Source organism: Sphaeramia orbicularis, chromosome 5 (genome assembly GCF_902148855.1).
Source record: "Sphaeramia orbicularis chromosome 5, fSphaOr1.1, whole genome shotgun sequence".
NCBI lineage: Eukaryota > Metazoa > Chordata > Actinopteri > Kurtiformes > Apogonidae > Sphaeramia > Sphaeramia orbicularis.
Genome location: NC_043961.1, coordinates 16,143,702 through 16,163,770, shown reverse-complemented (window position 1 = coordinate 16,163,770; position 20,069 = coordinate 16,143,702). Strand labels below are relative to the sequence as shown.

The 20,069-nt window shown below is 35.2% G+C and overlaps 1 protein-coding gene and 1 long non-coding RNA gene across 2 annotated transcripts in view; one reads left to right on the top strand and one right to left on the bottom strand.

Moving 5' to 3' along the window:
* Positions 1-20,069, bottom strand: part of LOC115419505 (contactin-3-like) — a 243,382-nt gene that overhangs the window by 157,875 nt on the left and 65,438 nt on the right. The window lies entirely within an intron of this gene.
* LOC115419088 (uncharacterized) lies at positions 8,537-19,153 on the top strand. The gene is made up of 3 exons (XR_003935401.1): positions 8,537-8,658; positions 13,934-13,943; positions 19,140-19,153. It is a non-coding gene; the product is annotated as an uncharacterized LOC115419088 (long non-coding RNA).

Below are 20,069 nucleotides of genomic sequence, written 5' to 3'. Positions count from 1 at the left end.
TTATTGAGAAAGGAGGACACACAGAATAAAAACATTTTCTATTATGTAAATTTTCTTGTGGCAAATAAATTCTCATGACTTTCAATAAACTAATTGGTCATACACTGTCTTTCAATCCCTGCCTCAAAATATTGTAAATTTTGCTTCCCCACCCTGTATAAACATATTAAGATTTAAAGTAGCACGATTTGGTTTGATATAAGTAAACATTAACTAAAAGTATTTTAATACGAACACTTGTAATATCAATAAATATAAAAAAATAAATAGGACCAATGTCCTTGTATCTGTACGGTCTTAATCCAGGAGATCAATAGAAGTGGGTGGTACTCAACTAATTCAATCAAAGTCCATTTATGACTTCTATCAGTGATCAGTAGGAACTATATTGATATCTCTAACCATTAACATGTTATAAACCATCAAAAGATGGACCGTTGTAAGTAAAGGCACATTTTTAATATTTCAAAAAATTCGCAGAAAATGCATAAATCAAAACTTCACAAAACTGCGAACAAACTTTGTAGAAATTATCCCAATGAAGATACATATAAAATTTGAAATGAATCCGACTAATAGTTTTGTTAGAGAAGATGTTCGAAGAAATTGCTAATGAAGACAGCGACGAAGACAACGACCAAAACAATGCCGAAGACAATGATGAAGACAATGACCATGACAACGATGAAGACGACCAAGACAAAGACAACGCCGAAGACAACGACCAAGACGCTAATTTATTTTCATAGATTGTCATATTTTACAAAATTGCTACCTTTCAGTAGCCTTCTAAAGAACGCTGCCTCGTGTGGTTATCTCTGAACCGTCACTCACAGGTGACTAATGTTGTCGCTAGGCTAATTGACTTCCCTGTTGTCGGTCAGTTTTATCTCAGGTTGCTGTTGCTCATCACAGATCACTGATGAAAGCTTGGAGCTGCGATGTCTTCCACCTCCCCTGCACCTTTAGTTTAATTATTTTTGGCTGTACATTAGTGCGAACATACTTGTCGACGTGCATAGGAGGTACAGTAATAAGCGGCGAACGGGGACACAGTCTTAACTTTATCCAAACATGGCTTGAACTGACGAACAAACAACTTTGATTTGAGTCTTGTCATCACAATCTGGCCACTACAAAATGGCAAAAAAGCTTTTGAGTCGCCCCGCCACTTACTTTCATCTGAAGGCGCGATAGAAGGTTAGATAAAAGCACCCAGGCCTCTCCAAAATATGAGCCTGCACAACAAAGTGGACAAGAGACATCTAAGGTACTGAATTCATTCCAAACAAAGTCTTTTTGGCATTATTTTGGCAGAGATCAAAGCTACTGTTGTGATTTCTGAAGTGGTTATGTTTACTCCGGTAAGGCCACTGGCTGTCCCCCGTCCACATCCATAGACGTGGCCCCACTCGTGCTGAGAGCATGGGAGCACTGGTAAAATCCAAAGCCCCCCCACCAAATCCATCTACTCCCAACCGTCAATAGAAAGAGCAAAAGAAGCATTGTTGTGGAAGAGGCTGGAGAAGAGTGTAATTTACTATATAAAAACAGCCGCTGCCTTCAGATGCAGGAGGGGGGCGACATGGGGGGGCTGGACCAAAGGCATGGTTCTATGACACATGCAGGTGTGGACGCGTTCACTCTGGGTCTAAAAAGAAGAACCAAAGCACATTTGACAAAAACAGCCCCGCTAGAGATAGAAGCCGAATGTTCTTACTGATAACCAGCCTCTGTTGGATTAAACAGCACTAGAGTCAGTTTCCAGCTAGGCAGAAGTGTAGTCAGGGAAAAATGGTTCTTCAAAATATAAAAAAAATGGAAGCAAATTGTGTAGGAATATAAATGATAGTTATGTACAGGGTGGGGAAGCAAAATTTACAATATTTTGAGGCAGGGATTGAAAGACAGTGTATGACCAATTAGTTTATTGAAAGTCATGAGAATTTATTTGCCACAAGAAAATTTACATAATAGAAAATGTTTTTATTCTATGTGTCCTCCTTCTTTCTCAATAACTGCCTTCACACGCTTCCTGAAACTTGCGCAAGTGTTCCTCAAATATTCGGGTGACAACTTCTCCCATTCTTCTTTAATAGTATCTTCCAGACTTTCTCGTAATAGTTTTGCTCATAGTCATTCTCTTCTTTCCATTATAAACAATCTTTATGGACACTCCAACTATTTTTGAAATCTCCTTTGGTGTGACGAGTGCATTCAGCAAATCACACACTCTTTGACGTTTGCTTTCCTGATTACTCATATGGGCAAAAGTTTGTGAAAAGGTATGGATAATAGTGTTAGGTATGATTATGACATCAATATATGTTTGGTTTCAAAACAATTGACGTAGTGCCTGCTGAGAAAAAACAACTAAATGTTCATTGTAAATTTTGCTTCCCCACCCTGTAAGACAGACTTTAACCCATCAAGACCCAAACAACCACTGTACACCAAAACCATCTACTGATCTAAACTAATCCTATCAATACTAGAGCTGCAACCGATTAATCGACTAGGTGCTTGAAGTCAATGCAAGAAGTCCCGATTCGATTAATCGACACGAATTGATTGAAGGGAGATATTCTATTGCAGTTTTCCTGAATTGAAGCACCTTTGTGTGTCACAATAAGTGTCCGTGTGAAACACAACCATGGAACCTACAGGGGTTGGACAAAATAATGGAAACACCTTCACCTCAAGATGATAATGCCCCAATCCATACAGCTAGAATTGTTAAAGAATGGCATGAGGAACTTTCTAATGAAGCTGAGCATCTCGTATGGCCGGCACAGTCCCCAGACCTCAACATTATTGAGCATTTATGGTCAGTTTTAGAGATTCAAGTAAGACGTCGATTTCCACCGCCATCGTCTCTAAAAGAGTTGGAGGGTATTCTAACTGAAGAATGGCTTAAAATTCCTTTGGAAACAATTCACAAGTTGTATGAATCAATACCTCGGAGAATTGAGGATGTAATTGCCGCAAAAGGCGGACCTACACCATATTAAATTATATTTTGTTGATTTTTTAAGGTGTTTCAATTATTTTGTCCAACCCCTGTATGTTTATCAGCAGAGAAATGAAGGAAACAAAGCTTTGATTCAGTAGAATTGTGGTTGAATGATTTTTTTGGATCACTTTGAGTCGATTAATCGGTTGCAGCTCTAATCAAGCCATGTAAATAATTGGTGTAAAATGCATTTTGTCGTCTTTTCACGGTCAGGAGATATGACCCATTTGGGCGTTCAGAGGCTCCGTAGTTACTGTGGAAACACCGTCATCTTCTACAACATTGATTCACCAGTAAAACCCATGGAGTTGGATCAATGTAAGTGGACGGAAACGCTGGGTTTATGTTCAGTTAATGATAGATTTGACTGAAAAAGTCACATTTTCTTTAATTTTCTCAGTTTTAATATAATAACCTTTGAATTCACTCTGAGCGTTAATGAACATCTACATGATCAGCGGATTAAATATAGAAAAATACATGATTTACAGTGGAAAAAAATGCAAGATAAAGAGGATAATATTATAATGAATGATTATAAATCACTTAAGATAGGTTAAATAGCGAGAAACAATCATTTGGGAGCTACCATTAAAGTAGCATAAATGAATTTTTGTCCTTTCTAAAGTGATTTATCACCATTTATTGTAATATTATCCTCTGAATTTTCACTGAAAATTAATTAATTTCTTGATCATATAGAGGTACATAAAAGCTCAAAGCAAATTCAAAGGTTATTATGTCAAAAACAGTGAAAGGAAAGATATCAATAACTGAAGATAAACCCAGTATCTGCATCCACTGTCTCTGATCCAACTCCATGGGTTTTACTGGTGAATCAATGTTGTAGAAGATCAGGGTTCCTCCAGGTTTCTACCAGTTAAATTTAAGACTTTTTAAACCTTTTTCACACTACTTAGAAGAGAATTTAATACCTGCTTTATGCCCATACTGGCAAAAAGTCATGACTCCTATAATGTAGGAAAATGTATTTATTTTCTACAATGCCTTGATTCCCACTGTTCCAAGTCATTTCTCACCAGGACAAAGTCAGCAATAATTGGTTCCTAATTTCAATATAAATTGCCGAGTTGGAACGGGTGGAACTGAGAAGACTAACGTTACTTTCTTTGCAGTTTGGACATTTAAGAGTTACATTTAAACACATTTATGGCAATGTAATTTAAGACCTACCATAGCAAATTTAACATCTTTTCAAGGCTTTTTTTAAGATATTAAATGCAGATTTGTAAATTGAAGACCCTGCGGGAACCTTGAAGATGACAGTGTTTCCACGGTAACTACAGAGCCTCTGAACGTCCAAATGGGTCATATCTGATGACCATGAAGAGATGACAAACTGTGTTTTACACCAATTATTTACATGGATTGATAGGATTAGTGGGTCAACAGGTATTAAACTGTCTAGATCAATAGATTGTTTTGCTCGACAATGGAAGTTTGGGTCTTTATGGGTTAAATCAAGATCAGATGATTGGATTATGCTATTAAGATAAAGACGAAAACCGAACTACAATACTTCCGTAGAAGCAATGATTTTTGTGGACTTGATATTCCTTATTTTCATTGTGCTCGATATAAAACATCCATAAGAATCCTTAAAACTTTGGTTCATTTCAAACAAAACATCCATTAAATTTGTTATCCGAAATCAAACTTGTATTAAAAGCTAAAAAAAAAAAAAAGAAAAAAAAAAAAAAGAAAAAATCTTGCTAATGTTTTCCCCACTAAGCTAACACAAAAGCTCCAGTGTAATTTTCAAAAAGGGAAGAGGCTAACAATGATTAATAGCCTCAGAACAAGTGATTAGTGGGTCAACAGGTATTAAACTGTTTAGATCGGTAGATTGTTTTGCTCGACAATGGAAGTTTGGGTCTTTATGGGTTAAATCAAGATCAGATGATTGGATTATGCTATTAAGATAAAGATAAAAACTGAACTAAAATACTTCCCTAGAAGCAATGATTTTTGTGGTCTTGATATTCCTTATTTTCATTGTGCTCGATACAAAACGTCCATAAGAATCCTTAAAACCTTGGTTCATTTCAAACAAAACATCCATTAAATTTGTTATCCGAAACCAAATTTGTATTAAAAGTTAAAAAAAAAAAAAAAAAAAAAAAAAAGAAAAAATCTTGCTAATGTTTTCCCCACTAAGCTAACACAAAAGCTCCAGTGTAATTTTCAAAAAGGGAAGAGGCTAACAATGATTAATAGCCTCAGAACAAGTGATTAGTGGGTCAACAGGTATTAAACTGTTTAGATCGGTAGATTGTTTTGCTCGACAATGGAAGTTTGGGTCTTTATGGGTTAAATCAAGATCAGATGATTGGATTATGCTATTAAGATAAAGACGAAAACCGAACTACAATACTTCCGTAGAAGCAAGGATTTTTGTGGACTTGATATTCCTTATTTTCATTGTGCTCGATATAAAACATCCATAAGAATCCTTAAAACTTTGGTTCATTTCAAACAAAACATCCATTAAATTTGTTATCCGAAACCAAATTTGTATTGAAAGTTAAAAAAAAAAAAAAAAAAAAAAAAAAAGAAAAAATCTTGCTAATGTTTTCCCCACTAAGCTAACACAAAAGCTCCAGTGTAATTTTCAAAAAGGGAAGAGGCTAACAATGATTAATAGCCTCAGAACAAGTAAATGTGATGTCCCATCTAGATCCATTAGCATCAATTACTTCAAACCTGGGCTGGCATTACAAACAATGATCCAGTTTAGGCTGATGATCACATCCCAGACATATGAGCTTTCCAAATGCCAGAACAACTTATCATACTTCAACAAGCCTGTCCAAGCGTGACCGTGAGAGTCATTACAACCTGCGACTACTTAACGACGCTCTTTGTCTTCAAGTGGATGGTGAGTGTGTGTGGGTGGATCTCAGCTGTGTTCGTACAGTTGGATAGATGAAGGCGTAGCAGGTAAATATATGAAGTTAATGTTCTAGCTTGGTCATTTTGATGGCTGTGATTGTGGTGCTGTTGAATCCTATTACATTTTAATGAGATGGGGAGACGTTCAGTCAACCCTCATTGAAAGTATAATAAGAAACACACCTCTGTATAATATACTCCCAACAGCGGCACAAACACACCAAAAGACTCATAAATCAACACCCCTATAGCATTTTCAATAAAAACACTCCATGTAATAACCTCTACAAAGGTAGCATTTAATGTAAGGGCTGTTGTATCAGATTGTATACACTTGATACAGTCGCGGAAAAAAATTATTCAACCACCCCTTATTTTCTTCAATTTCTTGTTCTTTTTAATCCCTGGTACAACTAAAGGTACATTTATTTGGAGGAATATAACAATAACAACAAAAATAGCTCATAGTAGTTTAATTTAAGAGCGGATATCTATCCATTTTCCATGTTTTTTTTTTTTTTTTTGGTTTTTTTTTTTAATAATAACCAAAATCACTTAAGCCAGAGGTGTCAAACATGCGGCCCGGGGGCCAAATCCGGCCCGCCAAAGGGTTCAATCCGGCCCCTAGGATGAATTTGTCAGATGCAAAAATTTACATTGAAGATATTAACAATCAAGGATGTTAAAATCATTTTAGGTCAATTCAATCTAAAGTGGATCAGACCAGTAAAATACTATCATAACAAACTATAAATAATGAAAACTGCAAATTTGTCTCTTTGTTTTAGTGTAAAAAAAGTTAATTTACACAAAAATATGCACATTTGCAGACTAGTCTTTTACAAAAAATGTGAATATCTGAAATGTCTGAAGATAAGTATGTGGAATTTTACTAATATTCTCCCTGTTATTTAATATTTTGTGTATTTGTAGATCCACTGTGATCTCTAAGTTGTGATTCACTTGTATAAATAATAAACTAAGGCGTAATATTGTTAACATACAATAGTATGCACTTATTTGCACAACAGTGCACAACAGTGCACTTATTTTACTAAAGAATTTTCAGGTTGTTCATATTTGTTGATGTTATGTTCAAGTACAATTCGTAGATGTAAACATTTTAATTACAGAATTTTAAGTGTATTTTTGCATGTATTGTAGGATATTTAAGCATATTTAAGTGTATTTTTGCATGTATTGTAGGATATTTAAGCATATTTAAGTGTATTTTTGCATGTATTGTAGGATATTTAAGCATATTTAAGTGTATTTTTGCATGTATTGTAGGATATTTAAGCATATTTGAGTGTATTTTTGTGTGTATTGTAGGATATTCAAGCATGTTTAAGTGTATTTTTGCATTTATTGTAGGATATTTAAGCATATTTCAGTGTATTTTTGCATGTATTATAGGATATTTAAGCATATTTAAGTGTATTTTTGCATGTATTGTAGGATATTTAAGCATATTTAAGTGTATTTTTGCATGTATTGTAGGATATTTAAGCATATTTGAGTGTATTTTTGCGTGTGCTGTAGGATATTTAAGCATATTTAAGTGTATTTTTGCATGTATTGTAGGATATTTAAGCATATTTGAGTGTATTTTTGCATGTATTGTAGGATATTTAAGCATATTTGAGTGTATTTTTGCATGTTTTGTAGGATATTTAACCATATTTAAGTGTATTTTTGCGTGTATTGTAGGATATTTAAGCATATTTAAGTGTATTTTTGCATGTATTGTAGGATATTTAAGCATATTTGAGTGTATTTTTGCATGTATTGTAGGATATTTAAGCATATTTGAATGTATTTTTGCGTGTTTTGTAGAATATTTAAGCATATTTAAGTGTATTTTTGCGTGTATTGTAGGATATTTAAGCATATTTCAGTGTATTTTTGCATGTATTATAGGATATTTAAGCATATTTAAGTGTATTTTTGCATGTATTGTAGGATATTTAAGCATATTTAAGTGTATTTTTGCATGTATTGTAGGATATTTAAGCATATTTGAGTGTATTTTTGCGTGTTTTGTAGGATATTTAAGCATATTTAAGTGTATTTTTGCGTGTACTGTAGGATATTTAAGCATGTTTAAGTGTATTTTTGCATGTATTGTAGGATATTTAAGCATATTTGAGTGTATTTTCGCGTGTTTTGTAGGATATTTAAGCATATTTAAGTGTATTTTTGCGTGTATTGTAGAATATTCAAGCATGTTTAAGTGTATTTATACATTTATTGTAGGATATTTAAGCATATTTGAGTGTATTTTTGCATGTATTGTAGGATATTTAAGCATATTTGAGTGTATTTTTGCATGTATTGTAGGATATTTAAGCATATTTGAGTGTATTTTTGCATGTATTGTAGGATATTTAAGCATATTTGAGTGTATTTTTGCATGTATTGTAGGATATTTAAGCTTATTTAAGTGTATTTTTTATTTTATGGAATTTACTTTTTTCACTCAAAAGGTCTTACCCTATTGTTTATATTATTTGACTGGTCCAGCCCACTTTAGATCATATTAGGCTGGATGTGGCCCCTGAACTAAAATGAGTTTGACACCCCTGACTTAAGCCCTTACTTTAATATCTATGGCATTGTACTGACAAAAACAGTGCTTTTAGGTATTCTATGTTTTCTTTTCTGTCTGTTTTAGTCACATGATACACACAGGAGTTACTACTTGTTTGCATAACCATCATTTGGGCTAATGAGTTTCATGGCGCCAATACATTTAGGTTCGTCACACCAGACCAATGAAATTACCAAAGAGGTCACAGTGGACCAATGAAACCGTTCGAATTACCGTAAATTAAACGCACTCACACTAAATTCTTCAGATCAGTCATTTTGCGTGTCATGCACACACCCCCATCATGGAAAACATGCAAAGAAATGCATATGAGGCAGCTTTCAAGTTAAAGGTAATCAATCTGGCTGTCCAAGAAGGAAATAGAGCTGCTGCACATAAATTTGGCATCAATGAATCGATGGTGAGACGTTGGAGAAGCAGCGTGCGGCTTCTATTCATGTGTGCTCAATAGTCTGGAAATTATGGTACGTTTATCCATGTGAATGCAAACGTTCTGTGCTCGAGAACCGTACCCGAGTCCAGTTGAGAAGGTAGTCCTGGGTATGGAGTGCTCGGACTCCGGCATGGTATGTTGCCGTATGAATGCGATCCATGCCCGAGACCGGACGTGACATAATCACCACTCCGACAACGGAAGTGAGTTAATCACCACGAGACCATAGAGGGCGCTCCTGTTGTCTCCAGATAAAGCCTTGGATTCACACGGCATGGGTTCGCCTTATCAACCGAACCACTCAATGCAGTGGTTCTTAACCTTGTTGGAGGTACTGAACCCCACCAGTTTCATATGCGCATTCACCGAACCCTTCTTTATTAAAAAATACAATATGATTTTTTTCAAATTCAAGACACCGACATATGTTTTACTGGTGCACAAAATGAACCGTGCATTAACATCCCTGTGCTCAGAGAACAAAACCAACACAGTGCATGAACTCACAACAAATTACATACCTTTTCAAAAAGACATGACCTTTTTTAATACAACCACACTGAAATGGTTTTAATTTTTAACCTTATGTATTCCAATAATGAACTTATTGTATTTATGCTATTTATCATTTTTAACATTTTAACACACACCCATCACGTAATTTCCATCAGGTTACAATAATAATGAATATTTACTGCAAATCAGTGTGACTTCTGCTGTTGTGTATATGTATGTGAGGGCCGTCAGGTTCACCCGGTTTTCGTTTCATCTCGCTCCGAACTTTCCAAACCACGCAATTTTGACATAAAAAAAAAGATAATTGCATGTAGTGTATCAAAAAAAAAGTACTCTTTATACTCCTTCAGTATTTTTGTGATCGTTGTTTTATTAAGGCACTAGCTCGGCTTTAGCGTAATATGATTTCTCCGTCCGCGACGGTGCGTCAGTTGTCACATGATTGTAACTGACCAGTGCGGTGACTGAAAAATGTAAACAAACGCTACACATGGCTGCCTCCGTGGTTAACAGGAAGTAGCAAAAGTCATAACAACGATGTGGAAAATACTCAAATAATTCATCGTCAGACGAGTGGAAGAGATTATAAACACTTCTGGATGTGTTGTAGTGCTATAAGCAACAACAATACACCGTGTATACTGGATGTCAATCAGAGAAAGAGTCTCCGAAGCCGTTTGTTTACATACACGGGCCTAGCCCGACACACACACCCGACTAATGAGTCGGGTGTGTGTCTTGACCTCTGCCGAACCCCTGAGACTGACTCACCGAACCCCTAGGGTTCGATCGAACCCAGGTTAAGAACCACTGACTCAATGATATATCAGGGACAACGAAGGTCTCTCTTCCTCACTTTGCCTCAAACAGGATAACAGATAGACAAGTATTGCCTGTGAAGTGAACAGTCGCTTGGTTAATGACGTCAGGGTTTGTCTTCGTCTGACTTCCGTGTTTGTTGGATAGCGACAAAATTCCTTCCACACCGCCACCTACTGTTTGGGCCCTGTAACACCCAGTCGTATTAGGGCATGGGCCACGGTACGTGCTTGTGAACGCAACATCTGCGGCAAACGTGTGAACGTATTCAAGTACGGTGCAGACTCAGGTACGCAGTGCGAAAGCTCCCTAAATGTATTTTATTATGAACACCAATAATGGGCTCTATGCACAGCCCCACTACTTCCTGAACTTAAAGCTGCTCCTTTCTTTCCTGTCTTTCATTATTGGACACACTGATTAATCCAGATGTGCCTGACCACAGTAATCACAACAAGAAGTAGCAGACACACCTGGATTAATCAGTGTGTAGATGAAGACGGGTGCTTCTATGAAACTGGGTTCATTTTGGTACCTGGCACTTTACCAGCTTTTCAGACCCAATAATAAAAGTTTAATTTAGACATATTTCCCCCTAGGATGTACCTAATGATGACCTCAGATAAATGCAAAAAGATTGTACTCTTACTCTGAGCCATCCCAAAATTAATACTTTTTAATAAAATATTGGGACCAAAATTGGGACATAAAAAGCTACCTAGGTGTCAGTGCATCTGATGTGGAAAACATGTCTGTAAATGCTCTTATATAGCTCTATAAACAAAGACATAAATGTGTTGATCCTTGTGGTTTTTCTAATCCGGACATGTGGGTTTTTCATGACTCTCAGTCTCATTCCAGGTTTCGTGTTTAACTCATCGTGTCAACTTGTGTTACATGCAGAACCTGCCCATTTAAATACAAACAAATCGCAAATGATTTTGCAACGGGTCATTTTTGTGAAACACTCTGTCTTGCATAATTAGACCAATTCCCTGAATAAAGAGATATTAAAAAAAATAGTAGCGCGTAATTTTCATTTCTTTTATCTTGTTACATATGGATTTTTGTATAAAAATAATATTAAAATGTGTTTTATCTGAAAAATAGTTTCTCTTTTATCTCATTAAGGATTTATTTTTAAAATAGACTCAAAGTGCTTCCAAACTTGTTTCATAACATTAGTCTACATCTGGTTTGAATTTTTAGCCTCATGTCCAGTTTCATAGAAGCACCCACATGCAAACATTTATACTGTAATTTAACTTTTTCATACTTTAACAGAGAAAATGTTGAAGTTATTATTTGTAGGTTATTATGCTATTATTTTACTGGTCATATTAGGTTGAATGTGGCCCCTGAACTAAAATGACTTTGACAGCCCAGTTCGAGGCTAAAACTGTCAATAATAGGCTGCATTCATGTGCTTGAAAGGGCTAGTATTTTGGTGGAGTCTGCAGCCTAGTTCAGAAAGACCAGGTTGAGTCTGTACATAACGTACATGTTCCTCTCAACAGAAACACACCTCTGTAAATCATGGCGACACACTTAAGACACCGTCTCTCTCTCTCTCTCTCTCTCTCTCTCTCTCTCTCTCTCTCTCTCTCTCTCTCTCTCTCTCTCTCTCTCTCCTCTCTCTCTCTCTCTCTCTCTCTCTCTCTCTCTCTCTCTCTCTCTCTCTCTCTCTCTCTCTCTCTCTCTCTCTCTCTCTCTCTCTCTCTTCGCTGCCGTTACACACCTGTTTGCTGTTTGTCGGTTCACCTCCACCTCGGCTTCCACCTGCAGGCTCCGACTTCAGCATCATCAATCCACACTCCCTGCTGTGCTCAGCTTTCTATTGAGGTCAGAACCTCAGATGGAAAAACTTTAAAAGTACATTTTCTGCATTTATGTATTAACAGAAACAACTGATAACCCCTCTGACATCAATATGATGTCGAGCAGTCCACTTGAAGAAGACATACTCTGGTCTAATAAGGGGAGGTTATGTTAATACTCTGTTACTGTACATGTAGCACCCCCCCCCACACACATCCGAATGCAGGATGAGACTTCACTGGTGATTTTCAGATTTAAAGGCACTCATTCCTTAAATCGACCATAAGAGCTAAAGAACACACAGGAAAACGTGTACTTACAAAGCACTTACATTTCACGTTCGCAAAATAACTACGAGGATTAGCTAGACTGAAACCTACATTAGCTTAGATCGCTAGCTTAAATGACAAATTAATAAACCAGTGAGAGACGCAAAATATTCACTAACATTTCTAAATTTAACACAAATGTACCTTGTGCCTCTTCAGGCAATGAATTGACTCTGTGTCAAACTTTCTTTGCCTTTTTTTAACCGTTTTTTCTCTTTCTTATATCAAGATAGGAAGTTACTCTTCAAAATAAAAGTCTGCTATGTCCAAACCGGAAGTTACCCTTTACATAGTTAAAATAGTGCGGCGTTCCAGGCCGTTTTTTGAGCCCGTAAGTCACGACTTCAAAGCACGACTCACAACTTTGTAACGTTCCAGGCAAGTCATGTCAAACTGCCTGAGCGCAAGGAATTGTGGTAGTTAGATGTAAACAAACCAGCATGGTGGACCATACATTATGCTCATTTATAATCATTTCTATCGCCAAAGGTGCTTGTTCTTTGCTTATTTGAGGGAAACAGAAGAGTAAAAACAGCGCATAAGGCAAGAGAAGCTGTTCTACCTTTTATGTTTTATTTGTATATTTGGATACGTATTTGGTATTAATTTATTCTTGCACTCAATGGACTGAAAACTAGTTAACGCTAGAGTAGCTGCTGGTTATGCAGAACATTTGCAGATAGTTTTAGAGCAATACCCTATTTTAATAAACAATTTGCATAAGCACTGCATCCACGGGGGCCCCCATTGTTGTTTCACAGGCTATTGCCGTGTTTCCACTATGCGGTACCGGCTCGACTTGACTTGACTCTGCCTTTTTGTGTTTCCATTACGATAAAGGGCCTGGAATCTGGTACCCGGTACAAGTTTTTGGGTATCACCTCCGCCGAGGTTCCAGGACTGGGGACCAGATACTAAAGCGTGACGTGTAAACACTGCAGACCACTGATTGGTCAGAGAGTCGTTTCTGTGACCCACCGTTTTACAAAAAACAGATGCGGAAGTTGACAGTAAATAAAGCAGTAGGTTAATCCACATGATAACAGCCCGCCAAATTACACCATGGTTTGTCGAGGAGGTTCGGACGTAAAAATTCAGCGTGAGCTTGACGAGACAACACGCAACGACCGAGTTTATCAGCGACCCTCTGAGTAGACGACACGTAAGTAACGCGCCGCATCGCTATGACGTCCAGGTACTGCAAAGTCTGTAGTATCCTGTAATGGAAACGGTCTCCAGGAATAGGACCTGGTACCCGAGTCTAGTCGAGCTGAGCCGAGTCAAGCCGCTTCAATGTCGTGGAAACGGGGCATAAGTGACGTCAGAGCTCAGAACTAGGAGTACATCGATCTAGTCCGAGTTCACGGGTGGGCAGTCACGGGTTTGACTGCCATTCCAGTGCATTTTCACCGGTAGAAGGTTGGAAAAACACGAATTACCTTTAGAAATTCCTCTGGGAACTGTCACAAAAGTAGAACCAGATCTTTATGGGTTCAGTTTCTGTACTCAATTGTACTTGCTACCAAAAAAAAGCGTACAAAACACCCAAACTGGTCCTTTTTACTTGGCATTAAAAGCTCAGACTTTGCTGAACCTGCATTTGATCTGTTAGCGATGTTACATTTGTAGGTTTAGTCATAAAAAGGTAAATGCTCAGTCCGTTGTGTCGAATGCCACCTTAGTGCAAGTCCAGAAGAATGCTCTCTTGATAGTGCACTGCAGATAAAAAGTAAAAGCAAGAGTACTCCCATTAGCTATTTACACCTCATTAACTAAGTCAATATACCCACTCCACATTATCACAATAGCTGAGAGGAGTCTAGAGGATTTATTTGCATTTAAATGAGGTATTCATGTTTCCCCTCCAGGCTCTGAGCTTTCTCCGGTGACATCAGGAATTTCCACCCCTACTGTATGTGCTTAGGAAAATATGAGCATGTCTGACACTGGTGAGAGTTTATAAGTAACACAATACACACTCCTACGCCATTTCCAGGCAAGTTGGATTTTCAAGAACTTGTAAAGCTGGACCTTGTTGACATCTCTGGCCCTAAACCGGCGCAGTATAAACTCCAACACTGAATAAACCCGTCATTACATTCAAAGCGCAACCGTCTCAGCTCCAGCGTAAGAAGACGCAGACCGTTCCAAAATTGAAAATACAGCCTGTTCATCAGTATGAATTATGGGTGTACATCGTTTACATAATCACTGATATAGAATCAATAGACATACTAATCAAGGGCAGTGAGTATTGAGTGGGAGCGCCCACTGCCCATCAGTTATCCTTGCCTCAGGAGCTAGACAGCCACAACCCTTGCGAGGAGTAGCATCATCCATCAAAAGTTTGTGACACGGAAAGGAATGCTGAATTATTTGGAGTCTGGCCAATTTAAGAATAACCTTGAAGGTGTTTTGGAGCATGTAGACGAACAAATGTTAACAGAGGAATGGTAGTTTGCAGAACAGAGTTTTATTGCACTGTGGGTTTTATAGAATATAAAATACTGTATATACAGACTCCGACAGATTCACTTAGGATTGCACTGCGAAAATCTAAATCTTGCCAAGTGTATTTTTCTCATTTCTAGTCCAAATATCTCATCACATTAAACGACAAAAGAACTTATTTTTAGACAATATATCTTGAAAATCTTATTGCAAGAAATCTTACCAAGATCATTTTCACTTGTTCCATTGGCAGATTTTTTTGCTTGAATTATGGGAAGGTTTTTTTTTTTTTTTTTTTTTGCTTAATTCAATATTTTTTTGCTGAATACAAGATTATTTATTTATTTATTGCTTAATTTAAGATGTATTTTTTTTTGCTTAATTCAATATATATATTTTTTTTGCTTAATGCAAGAGTACGTTTTTTGCTTGATTCAAGATTTTTTTTTTTTTTTTTTGCTTAATTTAAGACTTTTTTTGTTTAATTCAAGATTTTTTCCTCTCAATTCAAGCCAAAAAGTCTGCCAGTGGAACAAGTGAAAATTATCTTGGTAAGATTTCTAGAAATAAAATTGGGAAACACTGGCTTAAAGTAACACGTCCTGTTATACTCTGTAAAATTATCCTTCTCAAATTTGCTGTTCTCATTTCTAGTCAAAATTTCTCATCACACTTAATCTTATTTCAAGAAATTTTACCAAGGTAATTTTAACTTGTTCCATTGGCTTTTTTTTTTTTTTTTGCTTGAATTAAGGGAATTTTTTTTTTTTTTAGTTTAATTCAAGATTTTTTTTTTTTTTAATGCAAGATTTTTTTTTTTTTTTTTTTTTGCTTAATTTGAGATTTTTTTCCCTTAATTCAAAACAAGAAATCTGCCAGTGGAACAGGTCAAAATTACCTTGGTAAGATTTCTAGAAATAAAACTGGGAAACACTGGTTTAAAGTAACACGTCCTGTTCATACTCTGTAAAATTATCCTTCTCAGATTGGCTGTTCTACTGTCCTACACTGCAAAAACCTAAATCTTACCAAATGTATTTTTCTCATTTCTAGTCAAAATATCTCATCATACTTAAAATAAGACATAGTCACCTAAAGAGTAACTTATAAGTGAGACAAAATAACTTATTTCTAGACAATATATCTTGAAAATCTTTTTTCAAGAAATCTTACCAAGATCATTTTCACTTGTTCCATTGGCAGATTTTTTTTTTTTTTTTTTTTGCTTGAATTAAGGGAAGCTTTGTTATTTTTCTTTTTTGTTGTTTTTTTTTTTTTTTGTTTAATTCAAGAATTTTTTGGTGAATGCAAGATTATTTATATATTGCTTAATTTAAGATTTTTTTTTTCTTAATTCAGTTTTTTTTTTTTTTTTTTTTGCTTAATTCAAGATTATGTTTTTTTTGCTTGATTCAAGTTTTTTTTTTTTTTTGTTTAATTCAAGATTTTTTCCCCTCAATTCAAGCCAAAAAGTCTGCCAATGGAACAAGTGAAAATTATCTTGGTAAGATTTCTAGAAATAAAATTGGGAAACACTGGTTTAAAGTAACATGTCCTGTTACGAGGGCTGTTCAATAAGTTCATGGCCTCACCCAGAACAGAACAACACAGACTGATAATTTATATTTTATTTTTCAACATAATCTCCATTTACAGCAATGCACTTGGTCCATCGATGTTCAAACATCACTATCCCATCACGAAAGAATGTAACATCCTGTATTATAACAACCAGTATTTCTGGGTGAGGCCATGAACTTATAGAACAGCCCCCGTATACTCTGTAAAATTATCCTTCTCAAATTATCTGTTCTCATTTCTAGTCAAAATTTCTCATCACACTTAATCTTATTTCAAGAAATTTTACCAAGGTCATTTTAACTTGTTCCATTGGCAGATTTTTTTGCTTTAATTAAGGGATTTTTTTTTTTTTTTTGGCTTAATTAAAGATTTTTTTTTAATTTTTTTTTGCTTAATTTGAGATTTTTTTCCCCCTTAGTTCAAAACAAGAAATCTGCCAGTGGAACAGGTCAAAATTACCTTGGTAAGATTTCTACTGTAGAAATAAAACTGGGAAACACTGGTTTAAAGTAACACGTCCTGTTGATACTCTGTAAAATTATCCTTCTCAGATTGGCTGTTCTACTGTCCTACACTGCAAAAATCTAAATCTTACCAAGTGTATTTTTCTCATTTCTAGTCCAAATATCTCATCACACTTAAAATAAGACATAATGACCTAAAGAGTAACTCAGTGAGATATAAGAACTTATTTTTAGACAATATATCTTGAAAATCTTTTTTCAAGAAATCTTACCAAGATCATTTTCACTTGTTCCATTGGCAGATTTTTTTTTTTTTTTTTTTTTGCTTGAATTAAGGGAAGCTTTGTTATTTTTCTTTTTTGTTGTTTTTTTTTTTGTTTAATTCAAGAATTTTTTGGTGAATGTAAGATTATTTATTTATTGCTTAATTTAAGATTTTTTTTTTCTTAATTCAGTTTTTTTTTTTTTTTTTTTTTTTGCTTAATTCAAGATTATGTTTTTTTTTGCTTGATTCAAGTTTTTTTTTTTTTTGTTTAATTCAAGATTTTTTCCCCTCAATTCAAGCCAAAAAGTCTGCCAATGGAACAAGTGAAAATTATCTTGGTAAGATTTCTAGAAATAAAATTGGGAAACACTGGTTTAAAGTAACACGTCCTGTTACGAGGGCTGTTCAATAAGTTCATGGCCTCACCCAGAACAGAACAACACAGACTGATAATTTATATTTTATTTTTCAACATAATCTCCATTTACAGCAATGCACTTGGTCCATCGATGTTCAAACATCACTATCCCATCACGAAAGAATGTAACGTCCTGTATTATAACAACCAGTATTTCTGGGTGAGGCCATGAACTTATAGAACAGCCCCCGTATACTCTGTAAAATTATCCTTCTCAAATTATCTGTTCTCATTTCTAGTCAAAATTTCTCATCACACTTAATCTTATTTCAAGAAATTTTACCAAGGTCATTTTAACTTGTTCCATTGGCAGATTTTTTTGCTTTAATTAAGGGATTTTTTTTTTTTTTTTTGGCTTAATTAAAGATTTTTTTTTAATTTTTTTTTGCTTAATTTGAGATTTTTTTCCCCCTTAGTTCAAAACAAGAAATCTGCCAGTGGAACAGGTCAAAATTACCTTGGTAAGATTTCTACTGTAGAAATAAAACTGGGAAACACTGGTTTAAAGTAACACGTCCTGTTGATACTCTGTAAAATTATCCTTCTCAGATTGGCTGTTCTACTGTCCTACACTGCAAAAATCTAAATCTTACCAAGTGTATTTTTCTCATTTCTAGTCCAAATATCTCATCACACTTAAAATAAGACATAATGACCTAAAGAGTAACTCAGTGAGATATAAGAACTTATTTTTAGACAATAGATCTTGAAAATCTTTTTTCAAGAAATCTTACCAAGATCATTTTCACTTGTTCCATTGGCAGATTTTTTTTTTGCATAATTCATTTTTTTTTTTTTTTTTGCTTAACTCAATCATTTGGATTGGATGCATTCTTGCATCCAATGTTAATGCGATAATAGACCATATTGCTGCAATATTTTGATAATAGCTCATAAAGCAAACACTAGTCCACATTTAACAATCTGTACGTACATCTGTGACGCTGCAGTGTTTCCATTAATTACAAGGACTGTAACAGCTGGAGATCCACGCCACAGCCACACTAATGAGGATACTTTGTAAAACAGATATTTTTATTTATGTTCGGGCCTTTCATCCACAAAACACATGGCATTTTAGGTCAAGATTAAAAAAAAAAAAAAAAGGCTTTGTTGCTTTGTGTAATACCATATCCTGTGCTCTCAAAAATCGAGGTACGAGATCAGAACATTTATGGACCTTTAAGTACATTTTTTAAGACTGTTCTCTCAAAAGTACATTATTGGTCTTTAGGAGGCCAGAATTGCACCTTTAGACTATGAAAAAGGGTCCAAAGCTATGGAAAGTACAAATTTGTACTGTAAGGTACCCTGCAGCATTATTAAAAAATGTGTGTAGACCATGAGAATAGGCTATAGGCTAGGAGAACTGAACAGTAGGCCGAATTAGAGTTCAAACATTAGGTTTAGCGCATTATTTATTATATATCATACTGTAATTACACTATATTATATTTAATAATAATTTGTGTTTTAATTTAATAGCCCAATTTGCTCAATGATAAAAGCCTAATAATTTTTTTTAGCTTATTCGAACCTCTGATTATTGCAATAATCTCTGTTTTATCAAGTTTTCATTCACACCTCCATGTCTTGATGTCGTAGCTTGCCTATGCTGGGTTTTTTGGGTTTTTTTTTTCTTCTCAATTAGGCCACCGGTTCAAACTTTAAACATCATGGCATTATCAACTATACAAGAGTTTTCCTTCTATATAAAGTACTTAAGGTACAAAAATGGACCATTTCGAAAGGGTACAGAAATGTCTCTCCAAAAAGTACACCCCCAGTGATAAGCATTTGTACCCTTTTAAGTACAAGCTGGTACCTCTGTTTTTGAGAGTGTGGTCATACAGTGTGTAAGTCAGTGCATTACCTGTAGGACGTAAAGGACAGCAATTGAGTAAAATTCTACAAAAAAAAACATTAAAAAAAAAAAAACAACCTTTTATTGTGGACACGACAGGTTATAACCAGAACCAGATCCACAGACTTATACTGTAGCACTGGGTTTTTATGGGTTAAAAGGCTCAGTTACAGCTGGACAGAAAAAACAAACAAACAAACAAAAAAGTATTGAATACACACTGCAAAAATCTAAATCTTACAGAGTGTATTTTTCTCATTTCTAGTCAAAATATCTCATCACAAAAATTTTAATTTTAAATTTAAAATAAGACAGAATCACCTAAAGAGTATCTTTTTGTGAGATATAAGAACTTATTTGTAGACAATAGATCTTGAAAATCTTATTTCAAGAAATCTAACCAATTTTCACTTGTTCCATTGACAGGTTTCTTTTGCTTGAATTAAGGGATTTTTTTTTTTTTTTTTTGCTTAATTCAAGATCGTTTTGCTTAATTCAAGATTTTTTTTGCTTAATTTAAGATTTTTTTTTTTTTTTTTTTGCTTAGTTCAAGATCGTTTTGCTTAATTCAAGA